At 35.0% G+C, this 19128-nt stretch overlaps 1 protein-coding gene across 6 annotated transcripts in view; it reads right to left on the bottom strand.

Annotated features, from left to right (window-relative positions):
* Positions 1 to 19128, bottom strand: part of SAMD13 (sterile alpha motif domain containing 13) — a 54678-nt gene that overhangs the window by 29737 nt on the left and 5813 nt on the right. The window lies entirely within an intron of this gene.

The raw sequence follows: 19128 nt of genomic DNA, 5'->3' as shown, positions 1-19128 counted from the left end.
GATGTAGGTGATGGGGAGGAAGGCAGCAAATCACACTGCCACGTGTGTACCTATGCAACAATGTTGCATGTTCTTCACATGTACCCCAAAACCTAAAATGCAATAAAATAAATAAATGGGGGAAAAAAAAAAGAAAAGAAAACCAAACCAACTTCTGTACTAGTTAAAGGGAGTCACTGATCATTCATTTAACAGCACTTAATTTAAAAACACTTAAAGCCAATACTGTAAATGTCTTCTCTTTTGGGCTTAAAGATGGTGAATCTATAACCACTGCATGCTTGTATACACACGTACCCATATGCGAACATGCACACATACAATCTTCCTGCCATTTAACAGGCAATATACATTGGGAAGAAAAACTATTTTTTACCCTAACATTACTAAATATTAACTATGTGTTTTTAAATCAATGGTAAATTTTTTAAAAAATTATCTATGTGCTGGAGTTTTCCATAACACTAGCAACATAAGCAATCAGCAACCAGCACTGGGGATCCTCTTCAAGGCACCATTTTCCTTCCCTCTCTCTTAAGGTGTCCTTGAAGAATATTTGGAAAGGAGTTCATTGTTCCAAGAAATCTTCTCAGTTTTATAATTAGCTGACTTCTAGTAGTAAGCACAGAGTCCCATGGAACACACTTTTAAGTGCCCCAGAAAACATCTGAATTCACTCTCCCCATGGTTGACTTTAGTTAGTTGCCTTTCCTCACCAAGAATAGTTATCAAAGATCTTCACATGTACCCCCAACCTAAAATCAAAAAAATATTTAAAGAATACTCAATTGTAATAATAAAATATGCTACATTGTAATTTTAGGATGGGAGGCTTTCCTGATTTTTATTCTAGTGGGATGTAACATCATGACTCTCATAATTCTGAAATATTTTTGAGTATAGCAATGCTACAGAGAATAAAGACTTGTAAAACTGCTGGCAGTGACCATGAATAGGAGCAACGTGGAACCGGGCACGCTCTCATATGGAGGGTAAGGGAACTCACCGAGAAGAAACAAGGAGTTAGAAACTAATCAATACATTTAATGATTGATCTGTCTATGTTTAAAAGCCTGATAGCCCCCCTAAAGTCAAAATAATGTGGGAAAAAATCACATTAGACTATTGATATCCTGAGAAGAAAAATCTATCTTCATTTCTATAGCCCCAGCACCTAGCACAGTCTGACTGGTGCACAGTTGATACACAGCAAACATATTACAATAGACTAACAACCTGAGAGCACTTACAACTTACAATCTGTTTTTCACATGTTACTCAATATCAGCCTCCCGCATCTTTGTGAACTGGCTACTGTAACCTGCTTTTAGGAAACGAAGGCTCACAAACGTTAAGAAATGCACCCCAAATCGCATGGCAGACAAAGCTAGGATTGGATTCCAGATATGTTTGACTCCAAGTCTTTGCTTTTTTTCCAACATACTTATTCATTGACATGACAGATATTTATTGAAAGCCTGTCTTCTCAGTATTGTGCTAGATGCAGGGTTACAAGGACAGGGAATGCATAGTCCCTGCCCTCAAGGAGCCAGCAATCAGGTGAGGGAAAGCAGATGTGGAAACAGTCAGCTCTGAGGAATACTCAAATCGAGGGGTGAACGAAGTGCTGTTGAGGACCTATGTCAGGGAGGACCGGTTAGTTCACTATTCCTAGAACACTTAAAGATTTTCAATGGCAGTTTAAAAAGGCACTTATTGCCCTCAACACTCTGAGCAGGGCCCCAGAGAGGGGATGCCTTGCAGAGGTACATCTGCGCAGGCACACACCATCACTTCTTGGTTGCTTGTGTTATGCGCCATGTATGATTTCACTGGGCTCTTCCAGTGGTTTCAGCAACAGTTTTAAGGAGAAAGCTGGTGATGATTCAAAACAACACAACAAGGGTAGGCCAAGTGGAAGGGTGTGCGGGGCAGGAGCCAGAGTGCCAAAGCCAGATAACATCTGACATGGGAAGATTTTGGAGGATAAATTTAAGCGGCACCTTTCTCTGCTAGGAATGCAATATGTTTCCCCAAGGACTGATATTTTGTCCAAATTCAGACACTTAACTTTAGTTATTTCCTTATAAATGGTCCATTCTCACCACATCTTTTTTATGACCTATGCATATCAAATTCCAGAGGGAATTTAAATGTCACTGTTTAAAATACCTGCCAGGTGGTGGTTCTATTGTGGCTGCTAATTTTGCGCTGATAAAATGAGATGGCAGATACAAAAGAGCCATTTTCATTTGATATTTATTATTCACTGTTGTCAGAGCAAAATGTTTCTTAGAATATAATACATGTAATGTGATAAATTTATGAGTATTTTCCAGGCACAGAATCTTTAAAATATATATTTTATATATAGCATTATTATTAAAAATTAGCAAGAAATCTCAGCACTTAATCAAATTATCAATGTTTTCATTTAGCCCAGTCACCTTTTAGTCCTCTGTGCATATGTTTAGGAATATCAAGTATTGATAAAAATTATGTCATGTGTGAATAATTCACACTAGGTAATGATTATGCCCTAATTAAACAATCACCTCATTTTAAAAGAGAGCTAGAGAGATACAACCATGGGGACAGAAAAGCAATAATAACAAATTTGGCAGATACATGCAGATCAATTGAGACTTTATGATGAGGTTTTCATGTTGGCACGTCATAATTTTAAGTCTGGCAGCAAAAGTTTCCATTTCCCTTTGTAAGAAGGCAGGTAGAATGTAGTTGAAACTGTTTTTCTTTTTTTTTTTTTTTTTTTGAGACGGAGTTTCGCTCTTGTTGCCCAGGCTGGAGTACAATGGCGCGATCTCGGCTCACCGCAACCTCCGTCTCCTGGGTTCAGGCAATTCTCCTGCCTCAGCCTCCTGAGTAGCTGGGATTACAGGCATGCGCCACCATGCCCAGCTGATTTTTTTGTATTTTTAGTAGAGACGGGGTTTCACCATGTTGACCAGGATGGTCTCGATCTCTTGACCTTGTGATCCACCCACCTCGGCCTCCCAAAGTGCTGGGATTACAGGCGTGAGCCACCGCGCCAGGCCAAAACTGTTTTTCTAAATCTAGCATATGTACATTTTATGGTACTTATGACATTACAGATGCTGAGAGTTGGTCAGGTCAAAAGGATACTCTGGGTAAATGCAATCCACATATAATATCACAACTCCATTATATTCATCAATTGTATTTCACATCAAAGTTCAATGCAAAAGTTACTTTAGAGACTGGTTATCTTATCATGATAATATATTTGTCACATTACTTTTTTAATAAAGCTAATTCTGAATGTTACTTATTTTTACACTCAGCAATGCAATCTAACTTTGTGCTGCCTGGATATTTATAACTTACTTTCAAAATGAAATTAACCTACTCTTTGCTCATGTCTTAAAGCAGCCTCTGGCTAAAAGCAATTTAACCCTGATTCTAATAAATTAATATTGATCTCTTTGCCTATGAAAAACCTAAGGATGAAGCAACCAAATGAGTGTTCATGTTATTTCCACTCCTTTCTCCCTTTCCCTTCATGCTAACAAGCAGGGATCTGGCTAAATGGCAGGTCTAAAAAGAAAAAGGATGATTCAAAGATTCTGGACAGAACAGTTTTCATTCTTAATTATTCAGATAAATAAGAGTTGAGTGGCTTAGTTGCAGCACATTAAACTGATGAAAGTATTGAAAAAGCAAATAATTCATCAAACCTTCTGTATAATCCAAATTCTTTAGCTTAGACCTTAGATGCTTGACTCAAACCTAACTGGGCAACACCCTAGACTTTCCCATACCCATGGCTTTGCTTATGCCAGTCAAACTCTTTCTGTTCAACTTTTAGGGATTAGTCCTGTTCATTATAAAGAGACTAGTTTAATTTCTCCTTAATTAATTTTAACCTGCCTACTATGAGCCAGGCATTTACTAAGCATTGGAAACTCATAGTCTAATGAAGAGGATAATCTCAGGTCAGCTGTGGGATGAAGAGGGTCATGATGTTTTGTTTCCTGCTCTACTTCAAAATGTGGTTAAGGAACAGGGGAAATAGATGGGCGAAGGAAGGATGGAAAGTCAACATGGCAATGTGAGTCAGGCTGTGCTAGGTGTGTGGATGAGAGGCTTTGGAGCCCTCAGTCACCAGTAAGACTAGGAGCAGGTGCCCCAGACAGATGGACCATCTTCCTGCACAATGTATTTCCTTTGTATAGGTATCTTCCCTCAAGCTAACGGCTTTCCTCGGAAATCATACAGCATTCTGTCCTTGGCACACCTCTGCCTAGAATGTCTTCCCAACCCATCTTTCTGAAAACAAAGGATCTTGTAAACAGCCTCTTTTCCTACCTGTTGTTAACTTTCAAGTACAAATAAAATCCTCTAGTGTAAATAAGAACACTCCTTTTTTGGGGGTTGGGGTTGGGAGACAGTCTCGCTCTGTTGCCCAGGCTGGAGTGCAGTGTCACGATCTTGACTCACTGCAACCACCACCTCCCAGGTTCAAGTGATTCTCCTGCCTCAGCCTCTGAAGTAGCTGGGACTACAGGCATGTGCCACCACGACTGGCTAATTTTTTGTATTTTTAGTAGAGACAGGGTTTCACCGTGTTAGTCAGGATGGTCTGGATCAACTGACCTCAGGGTCCACCCACCTCAGCCTCCCAAAGTGCTGGGATTACAGGCATGAGCCACTGTGCCTAGCCAAGAACACTCTTTTCAAGCAGGATCAATGAATGCTTTTTATTCATTATCAGATACAATTCATGCCAAACACAAACATATAAATATTTCATATCCTACTCGTTAATACTAAACACAACAGTCTAAAGACTACCTGAAGAAATTTCCCTCCCTGCTTTGAGCCACAGCACAATGGTCTCTGTTCCAAAGGATTTGGGTGTGGCTTCACTGCTTAGACAAACTTGGTTTTCCTTCTGCAGGGATCTCACTAGCGAGAAACTATATAAGAAACAGCAGCCCTTGAGGGCTGACAATGTATAAAAGATACATAGTCAATGTCTGTGAATTCTGCTGGCATTGATTGAAACTCCTTTTGTTTTCACATTTAAAAACACATGATGTCTTAATATGCTTAGGTGACTATAGTTTTATGCATTTTACTCTTTTGAAATGTACACTTCAAGGCAGTTTTTTGCAATGGAAAAAATAGTATAACTCAAAATAATAAAGAGACTCAATCCTTAACCCATTATAATTTAATTGAAGGGAATAATCAAAGAGTTATTTATCATGAGACCATATATCAGAATGAACAGATAACTAAACCATTTCAAGAAATAAATTTTAGCTTCAGTACAAAAAATAAAACAGTACCATTTACAAGTATCGCTATTAATTCCCATATATTACCAATATTCCAGAAACCATTCAACAAAGAAACAGTGAACTTGAACAACACTGTAGACCAAGTGAATCTAACAGATATATACAGAACATTCAACCCAACAACTGCAGAATATACATTTCTTTTCAAGCATACATGGTGCGTTCTCCAGGATAGATCATGTATTAGGTTACAAAACAATTCTTAACAAATATAAAAATAATGAAATCATACTAAATATCTTTCTTGACTGCAGTGAAATTAAACTAGAAATCAATAGCAGAAGGAAAACTGAAAAATACATGGAAATTAAACAACACAACTTTAAATAACCAATAGGTCAAATAAATCAAAAGTGAAATTGGGAAGTATCTTGAGACTAATGAAAACAAAAATACAACATATCAAAACTTATGCAATGAAACCAAAGCAGTACTAAGAGGGAAGTTTATAGTCACAAATACCTACATTAAAAAAAGAAAGATATCGAACAACCTAACTTTATACCTGAAGAAATTAGACCAAAAAATAAAATAGAGAATAGAAAAACAGTAAGAAAAAATCAACTAAAACTTGGGCTTTTGAAACGATAAACAAAATTGCTAGGCTTAGAAAAAGGAGAGCGAAGACTCAAATAAAACCAGAAATGAAAAAGACATTATAACTGATGCTACAGATGAAAAAGGTCATACAGACTACTATAAACAGTTATAGGTCTACAAAGTGGATAATCTAGAAGAAATGGATAGGTTCCTAGAAGCATTCAACCCACCAGACTGAATCATGAAGAAATGGAAAATCCAAGCAGACCTATCTAGTAAGGAGATTAAATCAGTAGTCAAAAACCTTCCATAAAATAAAAGCCCAGGATTAGATGGCTTCATTGGAGAATTTTTCCAAACATTTAAGGAAGAATTAATGCCAATCCTCAAACTCTTCCATATAGTTAAAGAGGAGGAACACTTCTGAACTTGTTTTATGAGGCAGTGTTACCCTCAAACCAAGCCAGATAAAGACACACAAGAAAAGTAAAGTATAGGCCAATATCCTGGATGAACATAGATGTAAAAATCCTCTACAAAATACCAGCAAACAGAATTCAACAGTATGTTAAAAAGGTCATTCACCATGACCCAGTGGGATTTATTCCTAGGATGGTTCAACATACAAAAATCAATTAATGTGACTTACCACATTTATAGAATGAAGGACAAAAATCACACAATCATCTAAGATAAAAAAAGTGTTTGATAAAGTTTAATATCCTTTCATGATTAAAAAAAAATCTACAAAGTAGGAATAGAGGGAAATTAACCTTATAAAGGCTCTCTATGAAAAGGCTATAGCTAAAATCATACTCAAAGGTGAAAAACTGAAAACTTTTCCCTTAAGATCAGGAACAAGGCAAGAATGCCCATTCTTGCCACTTCTATTCAACATAGTACTGGAAATCCTAGCCAGAGCAATTAGGCAAGACAAAGAAATAAATGGTCTCCAGATTGAAAAGGAAGAAGTAAAACTGTCCTTACATTTACAAATGATAGGATTTTATATAGAGAAAACCCTAAAGACTCCACAAAAAAACCTGTGAGAACTAATAAACAAATTCAGCAAAGTTGCAGGATACAGAAATCAACATACAAAATCAGTTGCATTTCTATACAATATTAATAAACTATCTGCAAAGAAAATTAGGAAAACAATCCCATTTACAATAACATTATACTTAGGAATAATCTTAACTAAGGAAGTGAAAGATTTGCCTACTAAAACCTATAAAACTTTGATGAAAGTAATTAAAGGAGACACAAACAAATGCAAAGACAACACAAGTTCATCGATGGAAGATTTAATATTGTTACAATTTCCATACTACCCAAAGCAATCCACAGATTCAATGCAATCCTCATCAAAATTCTAATGGTATTTTTTACAGAAATAAAAAAATTCTAATATCCATATGGAACCAGAAAATATCTTGAATAGCCAAAACAGTCTTGAGAAAGAACAAGGCTGGAAGCAACACGCTTCCTGATTTCAAAATATAATACAAAGTGACAGTAATTTAAACAGTATGGCAATGGCATAAAGACTGACATAGATCAATGGAACAGAACAGAGAGCCCAGAAGTACACCTATGGATATATGGTCAAATGATTTTGACTGAAATGCCAAGAATACAAAATGGGGAAAGAAGAGTCTGCTCAACTAATGGCATTGGAAAAACTGGATATTCACATCCAAAAGAATAAAATTGGATTACCTCTTACTATACACAAAATATCAACTCAAGATAAAGACTTAAACATAAGACTTGAAACTGTAAAATTTCTAGACGAAGACATAGGGGAAAATATTCAAGACATTAGTTTGGCAATAGTTTCATGGATGTGATACAAAAAGCATAGGCAACAAAAGCAAAAATAGGCAAGCAGGTCTAAATAAAACTAAAAAGCTTCTATACAACCAGGGAAATGACAGAATGAAAAGGAAACCTATGGAATGAGAGAAAATACTTGCAAACTACGTATCTGTTAAGAGGTTAATTCCTAAAATATATAAGGAATACTTCTAACTCTATAGGAAAAAAACAAATAACTCAATTTAAAAAATGGTCAAAGGACATAATAGATATCTCTCAAAAGAAGACACACAAATGGCCAACATGCATGAAAAGATTCTCAATATCACCAATCATCAAGGGAATGCAAATCAATGCCACGTGAGATATCATCTCACATGTCTTAGCATGCTATTATCAGAACAACAATGAGAAATTTTGGCAAGGATGTGGATAAATCGTAACCTTTATATACTGTTGGTGGAAATGATAGAAATGCAGAATGAGGAAGCTGCTACAGAACCGCAGATTCCTCAAGAAGTTAAAGATAGAACTACTATGTGATCTAGCAATCCCACTTCAGAGTATTTACCCAAGGAATAGAAATCAAGAACTCAAAGAGATATTAGCACTCCCATATTTACTGCAACACTATTCACCATAGCCAAGATATGGAAACAACAGTTCATTGAAAGATTAATGGATTTTTAAAATACAGTGTAATAGCTGGGCTTGGTGACTCATACCAATAATTCCAACTGCTTGGGAGGCTGAAATGCGAGGATCCCTTGAACCAGGAATTTTAGACCAGCCTGGGCAACATAGAAAGACCCACCTCAAAAAAGAAATGCAGTATATACATACAATGGCATATTATTTAACCTTAAAAAAGAAGGAAATCCTTACATTTGCAACAAAATAAATGACGCTTGAGAACATTATGCTAAGTGAAATAAGCAAGTCAAAGGACAAATATTACATGATTCCACTTATATGAGGTATCTAAAATAAACTCATAGAAGCAAAGAATAGAATGGTGGTTGACAGAGGCTAAGGGAAAAGGGAAAGGGGGAGTTGATAATCAACAGATATAATTTCAGCCTACAAGACAAATACGTTTTAGAGATCTGCTGTACATTATGCCTACAAATAACAATACTGTATAGTATACTTAAAAAATCTGTTAGGTGTAGATCTCATAGTAAATGTTCTTACCACATGAAAAAAGAAAGAGAGAAAAAAGAAAAAAAGGAAAGAAAAAAAGAGAAAGAGAAAGAAAGAGAGAAAGAGAAAAATAATGAATCACAGCACATTCTAACTTATATGTATCTGCAAAAAGGTTTACATCAGATCCTGGCTAGAAAAGTCACTTATCAGGTTTGAATTATGCTCAGTTTGTTCCTTTCTTTTCATTTTCTGACAGACTATCTGTTAAGAGATATTTAATAATTAACCAGTTACAACGTCTTGGGAGTTAAGACTTTCCCTGGCTTTTGGCATACAACATCTTACCATCATCCTCATTGCTACACCTCCTCCCACCCCTTCCACATTGCTGTTTTTTGGGAAGAAGAGCATTGCAGGAACCATCACAACATTGCATTCTGGTAGGGTCAGGACAGTGAGGTTGTGGGGACTGGGAACTGTGGACAGAACAGACGAGAGTGGGTCTGATGGAAACATGGCCCAGAAACTACCTAGCAAGCTAAATAAAATCCCCTCGTTGCTTTCAAAGAAGATATATCTGAGGCTTGATAATTATTTATGCTCTATACTACAAGAGGACAGGATTAGTAGTGAATAAACAAAAGCTGTCTTTTTTAAATAAACAAATGTAAAAATTTTTTAATTTAGCACACAGTTACTTCAGTCACAGTTATAGGCATGCAGTTACTTCAATCAGTTTCCCATTCCTTTTTTCATGAGAAGCCAGATCAGGCTTCCAGGCAAACAATAAAGTACCCTGTAAGGTTTTTTTTCATTGAATTCTAGATGTGATGCTTCTCATGGAGATGGAGACCTGACTGACCTGTAGATTGCTGTACATGTATGCATGGTTGGACTTTATTATTATTTTTTGAGATGGAGTCTTGTTCTGTTGCCCATGCTGCAGTGCAGTGGCGCGATCTTGGCTCACTGCAACCTCCGCCTCCTGGGTTCAAGCAATTCCCCTGCTTCAGCCTCCCAAGTAGCTGGGATTTCAGGCACGCGCCACCACACCTGGCTAATTTTTGTATTTTTAGTAAAGACAGGGTTTCACCATGTTGGTCAGGGTGGTCTCGAACTCCTGACCTCATGATCTGCCCATCTTGGCCTCCCAAAGTGCTGGGATTTCAGGTGTGAGCACCCACCCCACCACATGGTTTAATTTTTTTTAATGAGCGAAGTAATAGAAGCCATTGTTATTATTGTTGTACCAAGTTCACTTTTCTACAATGTTTTATACAAATTTTTAAAATTCTACGATGAAGTCAGAGTTTTGAAACTCTAGCAATAATATAATAATTTCTAAATCTACCTTAATATTTTACTTCTGTCATTCACTTTCTAATCTTCTAATTCACATGAGCAAAAATGGTAATTTACTGAACATAATACATAGCTTAACAGGTATATAATTAGGTTTCAGAGAGGACTATTTCAAAAGCAATAATTTTACAGTTAGTTCAAAACCTTACAACATTCATTACCAAGAAAAAAAGGCATCATATTACTAATTATGACATGAATGTTAGTTTCCAAAAACTTTTTTAAAATGCTTTTGCTTCAAAACAAAACAACACACTGAACATAAAGGCAGAGGAATATGGTGAAGACACGTGTAAGAAAAGAAGTAGCATTAATAAGAAATGGTTTGCTTTGAAAGTCCTTGCTAAGCTTCTCACTGAGAACTTTCTACTGCAGTAGGGCTTCTCCACTGAGGGGCTCAGGAGCATAGTGATGGTAGGGAAATAAACTGCTTCCTGTTTAAAAGAAAATTACTATATGCATCTGTCATGTGGGAACATCAGTTCCTCCTCCCATCCTAGGATAAAATGAAAAAGGGGAGAAAAAAACATTTTTCATCTGAAAAAGGGAGTAAGAAAGACTAAGCAAATGGCCAAAAAAAAAAAAATTGAACTTTCATGATTTGAATAGATATGCACATACGTATTAAATACATGGATTTAAAAAATTCAGTAAAAATTCTAACATGAATCTAACATGGCCAAACATAGATCAATGATAAGTGTGTCAAGGACCCAAGTTTGTAATTAATCCCAAATCTGTGCATCTGAAATCCACAAAAAGAGAATGCTGTGATCCCATTTGTTCAATAAAAGCTTATTTGTGTGTTTTGAATATATGTATACATTTTTGTGTATGCCCCTATATATGTGTACATTCTTTAGTACATGTGAATATACGTTTATAGTCTTGTTATTATGTATACATATGGATACGCAGAGTTTGCGTACAAAAACTGTCAAAAAGGATATCTCAAGTATTCAGGTGGCTCCATCTTAGTTATTTAGGTAGCTATTTTTAATAATGAAATAACTACCCATGAACCTACTAGGCAAAATAAAATCTGGAATCTTAATAATAACTGTATCTATCTATATGATTCGGAGCTCCCCATTCATGCTCTCCTCACCTGAGTTAATCATGATCCTCAATCTCATGTTCATATAGCCTTTCCCCTGATGCAAGAATTTATTTTGGGTATATACTTGTGCTTTTCAATATGGTAGCAGCTAGTACCATGTGGCTACTGAGTATTTAAAATTTAATTGAGGAACTAAGTTTTAAATTTAATTTAGTTTAAATGTAAAAACTTGAAGTGATACAAAATGTGTTTATGTTAAACACAACTCCATTGTTTTGTTTTGCCTACATTTTGCTCAAACTGTTCCAACCCATAGGGTACTATTGTTGAAGTTCTCATGGCAGGTCCATGTGTCCTCTCTGGTAGTACGTCCCCCATTTAATTGGTGTTAGAAATTGATTCAGTTCAAATAACTTTTTCCTGTTGATCCAGGTAACACTGTAATGTGTTTGTTGAATACTTGTGGACAGCACAAGTTATGAGGATCCCTTTGTATCTTGTTATTGGTAATTAAATTTACATTTTTGTTATTTTAATTATTATATAATTAAATATTTTTAGTTAAAAATAAGCATAGACAAATTTTAAAATCTAAAAAGAAATCAGAATTGAGAGGAGATACGGAAACTAATAACAGACAATAAAGAAAAAAAGAGACCAAAAGAAGGTATGTTGGAAATTTCATGATGAATAACAATTGCAATTTGTTAGAATATAGCAAGAGAAAAAAATGCTGTTTGTTATATAAAAAAGGTAAAGATAATATGATTTAAAACAGAATCTGAGCTTATAACTTTGTTTAGCTATAAATGGCTTAGATCTTTACATAGATAAAAGACCAATTTTTCAATGGACATACAGTTATTTCAGTTATAGAAGTTTTGCTAAAATATTATCAGAAAAGACTAAACAGGTATGTAACAAAAAGTAAAAGATTTTCCAGTCAAGCCACCAAACAATTGCCTGAAGAATACAAGGTCTTTCTAACAAAACCTAAAACCAACTGATTCAAAATGTAAAAAGCTATTAATTAAAACTTCAGTTTTAGATGAAAGTACAACATAAAGACACTGCCTAATTAATACTTGGGGTATGTTTTATCTCAAAAGACTTCCTAATTTATAAAGAAACATCAATTTATAACTTGAAAAACTAAATTCATGGTTTAGATATTTTCGAATCTTTTATCTCTGTCAAAGAATTTTAGTTAGATATACAAAAATTAAATTCTATCCAGATGGATGGTGCTTCAGCAATGTTAGTTTTTTAAAAAAAAATCTGAATTTTAAAAATTGGGATTTATTGTAAATTTAAAACAAAAGACCAATGTTTTCTTACTCCTTCATTCCACTGTATGATATCTATGTTCTGTTTTCTGAAGCAAACTTATAAAGTGTTACAGATGCTATTGTTGAATTATTCAGCGTAGCAAATGCTATGGATGAATGCTAGTTAATGGAACTGTTAAAAGAAATAGAAGACAATGAACGTAATAATCTGTGTTCTTTACCAATGTTTGTTGATTAAGTAATGGAAAAGATTTACAAAGATTTGCTGTACTGTTCAAGATTTTGTTGAAACAAAAGAAATGCTTGTTAAATATTAATTTTATTTTATTTATTTTTTTTACGCAGAGTCTTGCTCTGTCGCCCAGGCTGGAGCGCTGTGACATGATCTCAGCTGACTGCCTCCCAGGTTCAAACGATTCTCCTGTCTCAGCCTCCCAACTAGCTGGGATTGCAGGTGCCTGCCACTGTGCCCAGCTAATTTTTGTATTTTTAGTAGAGACCGTGTTTCACCATGTTGGCCAGGCTGGTCTCGAACTCCTGACCTCAAGTGATCTGCCCACCTCAGCCTCCCAAAGTGCTGGGATTACAGGCATTAACCGCCATGCCTGGCCAAATATTCAAAAATTAAAGACAAAAATGAGTAACTTTGATAGCACATAGCATATGAAAAAGCTAAATTTGAAGTTCTAAGGAAAGGAAAAGCTGATTTGTGACCTAAACAGGAACAAAGTTTAGCCTAAAATTGCAGCTCTTCAGAGTGCAATATAATATACAATAATAATTTCATACATTTTCTAACATGAATAAACTTCAAGAAAATTTGCATATTTATTTAAATTGATAAACATTGTTGCTTATCAATTTATGCAAAACCCCTTTGAATTCAATGTGGGTGATATTGAGTTGATGCGTGTTAGTAAATTGACTTAACTTGAACAGATGTAGCTTTGAAGTCAATATGCTTTTGCTTCCAAGTCAAATCAAGACAAACCAGTTTTGTCAATGTGGATGCAAATGTTACAAGAAAATAATTTCTCACTTAATTCAGTTATTGAAAAACTTTTAAATATGTTTGGAATTACTTAGGTATGTGATCCTACCTTTTGAACTGTAAATTTTAGGAAATATAAATGCAGATTAAATATGTCCAATGAAAATGTTATGTCCAAAATGAGAGCTACTAGAAGAAGTTAAGCTTGTCCAACCTGTGGCCCACAGGTTCCATGCAGCCCAGGATGGCTTTGACTGTGGCCCAACACAAATTTGCAAACTTTTTAAAAACATTATGTTTTTTCTCTTTGCTCATCAGCTATTGTTAGTGGTAGTCTATTTTATCTGTGGCCCAGGACAATTCTTCCAGTGTGCTCCAGAGAAGCCAAAAGGTTGAACCCCCCTGCCATGGGTGTAAAGTACACAACAGATTCAGGAAATTTAGTAAAAAATATGTAAAATATTTCATTGACAATATCATGTTGATTACATGTTAAAATATAATGAGTTAAATAAAATATATTAAAATTTATTTTACCTATTTATGACCACTAGAAAATTGAAAGTTACAAATGTGGCTCAGATTTTATTTCTGTTGGGCAGCACTAACTGATATATATATTCAGAAATTGAATTGTTAATTTGTAAAATATTCAATTAACACTAGAAAATAATACCAAATTGTTCTGTAAAACTGCCCTATCAGTTAATATTCCTACTAGCATTGTATCCTATCCATATCTTCGCTGACTGGTATTGCCACATTTTTTAATTTTTGCCAACTGAATGGGTACGTCATTATGATCTTAATCTGCATTTTCTTGGTCACTAATGGTACTAAACATCTCTTCATATTTTAATTGGCCATATATTTTTCCTCTGCTATGGAATGTTTGCTCATGTTTTGGCCATTTTTCTTTGGTATTTTTGTTTGTGCTTTTCTTATTGATTTGTTGGTTATTACTATTGAAGACCTTGAATATAAAATTAAATATAAGATTCACTTACTCTTTCATTTCAGAATGTGTTCAAGTGGAATCAGCCTTGGTGACTGCCATGCCAAAATCATACTGACTCATAATATACAGAGTAACAGAGATCTGAACAAGGGTCCACATTAGAGATCTAAGAATTCTGTGGGCTGAGGCTGGGAGACTTTAGCTGGAATAAATGAATTTAAGAAGGAAGGGAGGAGAGGAGTCCAGCATGATGTTTGTTTAAAATTCTCAAGGTAGCATTTATCCCATCACGGTCATTTAGGTCAACAAGTTTGAAATGAGAAGACCTGACATATGCATCTCAATTATCCTTTTTTATCTCTTGTAGCAACGAGACAAGAACCAGGATCCAGCCTTGGAATAAGCCTGCCTCAAGACTGCCTAAAACAAAACCCATGCCAGTTTATGGGACTGAGTGAGGATAGTTATAGAACAAAAGTTGTATGAAGAAAAAAAAGTTATCTTGGAGTTGGAAGAGCTGGGCTCAAACTTCAGGCTTGCCACTTTCTCATGACATTTTCAAGTATTCACTTCTTGAGCTCCTGTTTACTTACTTAAAAAAAAAAAAGGCTGCAATATATAAAGTTTATCACTGCTGTGTCACTCTATAATTCATAACTACTTCCTTTTGATCCTCACAACTGTCTATTTTTATTTTACATTCAAGAGAACTGAGGCAGAGAGAAATCAGTGATTTATTTATTGAATATTCTTCTACTATTTAAGAAACAAAAGCAAGGTAAAATCCAAGTGTTCTAAACTTGAGACTTGCCATTGCAATGCCTTAATTCCCCCTGGTCTCCAATTTGGGCTAGGAGTGTTGCTTCTTTCCTAAAGGAAGAAAAATTTTCTTTCTCAACTAATAAAACAGGTTTTCTTTTTTTAATTAAAAAAATTTCAGACTTACAGAAAAGTTGCAAGAATAGTATAAAAATCCCATATGCGTTTTGCCCAGATTCTCCAAAATGTTAATATTTTACCTCTCTTCTTCTCTGCCCTTCTCTTCTATGATATGTAAAGAAAGAAAGCAGAAGCTTCAAATTGGAATATTTAAAACTCCATGATCTTTTAAGAGTTTCAAGCAGAAATAACCAGTACAAATATGTAAGCAGTTTCTGATGCCTAGAAGCCACCCTGTCACACATTACTCAGGTGGGGGTTAGCCTATGGTTCTAAACTGAGGGAAATTTTTCCCCTCAGGGAACATTTGGCAATGTCTGGAGACATTTTTGATTGTCAAGGCTGGAGAGGCATACTACTGGCATCTAGTTGGTAGAAGCTGGGGATGCTGACAAACATCTTACAATGTATATGGCAGCCCCCTCCACAATATAGCCTTAAGACTCTATGTTTTATCTCTTTCTGGAGTCTGCATTATAATCTAACTCTGCCCTATTCAGTGTTAGCCACTAGTAACCTGTGGCTATATAAATTAAATGGAACTTCTACCTCCAATCAAGATGGAGTAATGGGGGACATATTTACTCTTCTGACTAAAACAATTTAAGAAAGAGAGAGATGAAAACTACATTGTCTGAAATGAAAAATGCATTGGTGGAATTGACAATTTGACATTTTAGAAGAAATGATTAGTGAACACGAATGCAAAGCAATAGAAGCTATCAAAAATGAAACACAGAGAAAATGGTTTTTAAAAAAATGAACTGATCATCAATGAATTATGGGACAATTTCAAGTGGGCAAATCCACCTAAAACTGGAGTCCCCAAAGAAAAAGGGAGAGACCAAAAATATTTGAAAACTAATGGTTGACAATTTTCAAAACTTGATGAAAACTAGGCCCATGCACAGATCCAAGAAACGAAACAAACACAAAGCATAAGAAACATGAAGGAAACCACACCAAGTCTCATAACCAAATTGCTTAAGACACCAATGAAAAAGAAAATATCATAAAAGCATACAGAAAAAAAGACACATACATACAGAAGAACATAGATATGAAAAAGACTTAGATGAGAAACAAAGGGATGCCTGTTTTCACTTTTTTCTTTATTTTTTCTTATTTTATTATTATTATTATCATTATTATTTTGAGACAGAGTCTCGCGCTGTCACCCAAGCTGGAGTGCCGTGGCACAATCTTGACTCACTTCAACCTCTGCCTCCCCAGTTCACGGGGTTCTCCTGCCTCAGCCTCCTGAGTACCTGGGATTATAGGCACGCACCACCACACCTGGCTAATTTCTCTCTCTCTCTCTTTTTTTTTTTTTTTTTTTGTGTGTGTGTGTGTTTAGTAGAGATGGGGTTTTCACATGTTGGCCAGGCTGGTCTCAAACTCCTAATCTTAAGTGATCTGCCCACTTTGGCCTCCCAGCACCCAGCTCACCACTTTTTCCAACTTTTCACTGGAGGTTCTTCTCAGAGTAATGAAGAATAAAGAAATACAAGGCATTCAGACTGGGAAGGAAGAAGTAAAACTGTCTTTATTTACAAGATGTAATTGTCTATGTTACAAAATATGGTGTAATCTACTAAAAAGCTACTGGAAGTAATAAGTGAGTTTAGCAAGGTTGTGGCATATAAGATCGATATAAAAATCAATTGTATTTATATATAATAAGAAAATTGAAAATTCAAATTAAAATATCAATATCACTCAAAATAGCATCAAAAACATGAAATATTAGGGATGCATCTGGCAAAAAGGTGCAAGATCTGCATAGTGAAAACTGCACATCATTGCTGAGAGAAATTAAAGACCTAAGCAAATAGAGAAAAATACTGTGTTCATTTGTTGGAAGACACAATATTGTTAAAATGCTAACTGTCTCCAAACTGATATATAGTTCAATGTAATGCCAATCAAAATGTCAACAGGTTTTAAAAAAGAATTTGGTGGAAACTGACAAGCTAATTCTAAAATTCATGTACAGAGGCAAAACAACCTTGAAAAAGAACAAAGTTAGATGGCTAACACTACCTGATTTCAAGTTATATTTACCTAAACAATGTTGTATTGGCATAAATATATGCAAAAAGATCAATGGAATAGAATAGAGAGTCCAGAAATAAACCCACACATATATGATCAATTATTTTTCAACAAAGTTGCAGAAGTGTTTGAACAGAGGTGGAAAGATTGGATATCCATAAGCAAAAATCCAGCACCACTACCACCACCACACAAAGCACTTCAACTCTTCAAACCCTTATCTCACACCATAAACGAAAATTAACTCAAAAATCATAGTCCTAAACCCTGAAACCTAAAACTATAAAACTTCTAAAAGAAAACATAGGAGAAAATAATAGTAGCCTTGCATTAGGCCAGTGATTCTTAAATATGACACCAAAAGCACTATTCATAAAAGAAAAAAAGTGGATTAAACTAGACTCATTAAAATTTAAAAACTTTCGTACTTTGAAAGATACTATGGAGAGAATGAAAGGACAGGTCACACACTCAAAGAAAATATTTTCTAATAATATATGTGATAAAGGACATATTCATAATATATAAAAACCCTCTATACAATAAATATGAAAAAAACTAACCCAATAAAACTATGAGCAAAAGACTTAACAGTTCATCTAGGAAGATACATGAATGGCAAATAAGCACAGGAAAAGATGCTCAACATCATTAGTCATGAGGGAAATTAAAATTAAAACATAAAACACCTAATATAATGTCTAATATGAAAATGATCACACTAAGCTCATGAGGATGTGGAGCAACTGGAACACTTCACACAATGCTGGTGAGAGTGAAAATGGGACAACCAGTTCAGAAAATAGTTTGGCACTTTCTTAAAAAGTTAAACAGACATCCACCATAGAGCCCAGCCAATTCCATTCCTAAGTAATTATGAATGAGAATGAAAGCATATGTCCACACGGAGACCTGTGCAAAAATGATCAAAGCAGCTTTATTTATAATACCTAAGAAATAGAAACAATCCAAATGTCTATCATCATTTGGATGATAGTAAACAAATTGTTGTAGATCCAAACTATGAAATATTACTCAGTAATAAAAAGTAATGAGGTATTGACATACACAATAATGTGGATAAATCCCAAATTTATGCTGAGTGACAGAAAGTATGTATGTGTGTATACACATTCATTAATATAAAATTCTATTAAAAGCAAAATAATTTATAATGACAGCATAACAGTGGTTGCCAGCAGATACAGGGGCAGAAAAGGAGAGGAGAGAGAGATTACAAAAGGTCGTAAGGTAATTTTGGAAGTGATGGAAATGTTCATTATCTTAATTGTGGTAGTAGTTTCAAGAGGGGACAAAAATATCAATACTTACCATATTTTATACTTTACACACATGTAATTTATTATGCAAAGATTATACTTCAGCAAAGCCGTTAATTTTAAAACTGATTACAATTAAGTGAATTAAAAGTTCAGTTTCTCACTTATACTAGTCACATTTCATGTTCTTAGCCACATGTGGCTAGTGGCTACCATTTTAGACAGCCAAAATACAGAACATTTCCATCACTGTTGAAAGTACTGTTGAATAACACTGATCTAACTCATGCTTAAAACAGCATCTGTTTCTTTCACTTCTCCTCCACCTACCTATCCCAAACT

The sequence above is a fragment of the Cebus imitator genome, unplaced genomic scaffold (assembly GCF_001604975.1).
Source record: "Cebus imitator isolate Cc_AM_T3 unplaced genomic scaffold, Cebus_imitator-1.0 Scaffold261, whole genome shotgun sequence".
In the NCBI taxonomy this organism is placed as follows: Eukaryota; Metazoa; Chordata; class Mammalia; order Primates; family Cebidae; genus Cebus; species Cebus imitator.
Note: the sequence above shows the minus strand (reverse complement) of the source record. Positions and strands in the feature narration are given on the sequence as shown.